Here is a 2,431-nt window from a genome sequence, read left to right on the forward strand (position 1 = left end):
CACCCAAAATGTACACCCTCTAGTTCTGGACTCCCCCACCCCAGGGAAAAGACCTTGTCTATTCACCGGATCAATGTAAAACCCTTGGCCAATTTGCTGTTATCTGGTTAGTGCTAACCAGTAACGGTTAAAGCTGCAACCCTCGGGTAACAAGCCGTGAACTTTAAAAACAGAACAGCGTGCTTTCCTGTGATTGCTGAAAGCAAGAACAACGACAGTAAAAATCTGCTGTGTCAGGGGATACTCAAGGAGGTCTGTCGTGTAAATAAATACCGCCAGGAAATCTGAGGTCTAACTGAGATGTTGGAATCACAAGTGTGATTTACACAGGATTGGAGTCTGGACTTTGGACAATGTGAGTGTAACTTTGGCTGCAGTAATTTGGCAGAGAGCTGTAGTTAAACTGGATGGAGAAATAATGACTGATCTGGGACTGATTATATTCAAAATCCAAGGCCGGGAGCAAAGGAGGAAATGATGCTGGGAATTGGTTTGGAAACTCAAAGCAAAGGCAAATAAATACAGACAAACTGCGATGCACCACCACAACTGCAGGAAGACCTGCATTTATATAGCGCTCTTCACAGCCTCAGGGCATCTCAAACCACTTCACAGCCAATGCAACAGAGAGAGACTGGATTGGTTGGGACTGTATTCATAGGCCATTCAGCCCCTCAAGCCCATTGGGCCATTCAATGAGGTCATGGTGAAATTCCAAAAGCCTGCGTTTGGCCCATATCCCACAATACCCTTGCTTAGTTCAAATTTGTCTATCTCAGATTTAAATGTAAAAACTGACTTAGCATCAACTGCTGCATGTGGACAAGAGATGCAGACCTCTCCCACCCCTTGTGTGTTGAAATGCTTCCTAACATCTCCCCTGAACGCTCTGGCCCACATTTCTGACACCATGGCTCCTGGGTCTAGAATCCCCAATCAGTAGGAACAGTTGATCTTTATCTACTTTCCCTTTAATATCCAGAAGACCTGGATTAGTTTACCCTTTAACCTTTTAAATTCTAGAGAATAAAGGCCTAATTTGTATAATCTCTCCTCTTAACGTAACCTCTGAAGTCCCAGATATTATTTTTGTAATCCAGTACTGTACTCCACTCCCTCCAGGGTCAGCATTTCCTTCCTATGGGTTGGTGCCAACTGAAGTCTCGCCAGGTTTTTAAAAAAAACTCACTCACAGGATGTGGGCACCTCTGGCTAGGCCAGCATTTAGTGCCCATCCCTAACTGCCCAGAGGGCATTGAAGAGTCAGCCGCATTGCTATGGGTCTGAAGTCACATGTAGGCCAGACCAGACAAGGATGGCAGAATTCCTTCCCCAAAGGACATTGGTGAACTGAGTGGGGTTTTTTTTTTTTGCAACAATGGCTTCTTGGTGAAGACAAGGACCTTTAATTCCAGGGTGTTTTTAATTGAATTCAAAATTGACCAATTATCAAAGCAGGATTTGAACCCAGAAGCCCAGCTGGGTTTATTGGACTAAATAGTCTAGCGATAGTACCATTACGCCATTGCCTCCCCAAACTATGACATAACTTCTGTCTCCTGAGACTGCAGCCCGTTGAAAGCAGGCATCCCATGAGCCTTTGTGACTCTGGTCTGCATCTGTTTGTGGCATTGTCTTCACTGGAGTTTAGAATCTAATATTAGATTAGATTCCCTACAGTGTGGAAACTGGCCATTTGGCCCAACCAGTCCACACCGACCCTCTGAAGAGTAACCCACCCAGACCCATTCCCCTCTAACTAATGCACCTTACACTACGGGCAATTTAGCATGGCCAATTCACCTGACCTGCACATCTTTGGACTGTGGGAGGAAACCGGAGCACCCGGAGGAAACTCACACAGACACGGGGAGAATGTGCAAACTCCACATAGACAGTCGCCTGAGGGTGGAATCGAACCTGTGTCCCTGGAGCTGTAAAACCTATAAAATTTGAACAGGACTAGACAGCGTCAATGCAGGAAAACTGTGTCTGATGATGGAAAGGTCCAGAAAAAGGCTGACAATTTAAGGATAGGAGGGCATCGATTTCGGGCTGAGATGAGGAGAGAGAGTGGGGAGCCTGTGGGATGTTTATCACAGGTAGCAGCTCAGGCCGAAACATTGAATGTTCTCAAGGAGGAGTTAGATACAGTTCTCAGGGCTAAAGGGATCAAAGGGGGTGAGGGACAAAGCAGGAACAGGGGACTGAGTCAGATGATCAGCCATGATCCTATTGAATGGGGGAGCAGTGTGAAAGACAGATTGGCTGGTGTCCCTGAGAGAGACAAAATACTGGAGATACTGGAATCCAAATTAGACAGGCAGGGGGGCTGGGGGAACACAACAAGGCAGGCAGCATCAGGAGGGAGAGGGACACAGCAAGGCAGGCAGCATCAGGAGGGAGAGGAACACAGCAAGGCAGGCAGTAT

The sequence above is a fragment of the Chiloscyllium plagiosum genome, chromosome 25 (genome assembly GCF_004010195.1).
Source record: "Chiloscyllium plagiosum isolate BGI_BamShark_2017 chromosome 25, ASM401019v2, whole genome shotgun sequence".
Lineage (NCBI taxonomy): Eukaryota > Metazoa > Chordata > Chondrichthyes > Orectolobiformes > Hemiscylliidae > Chiloscyllium > Chiloscyllium plagiosum.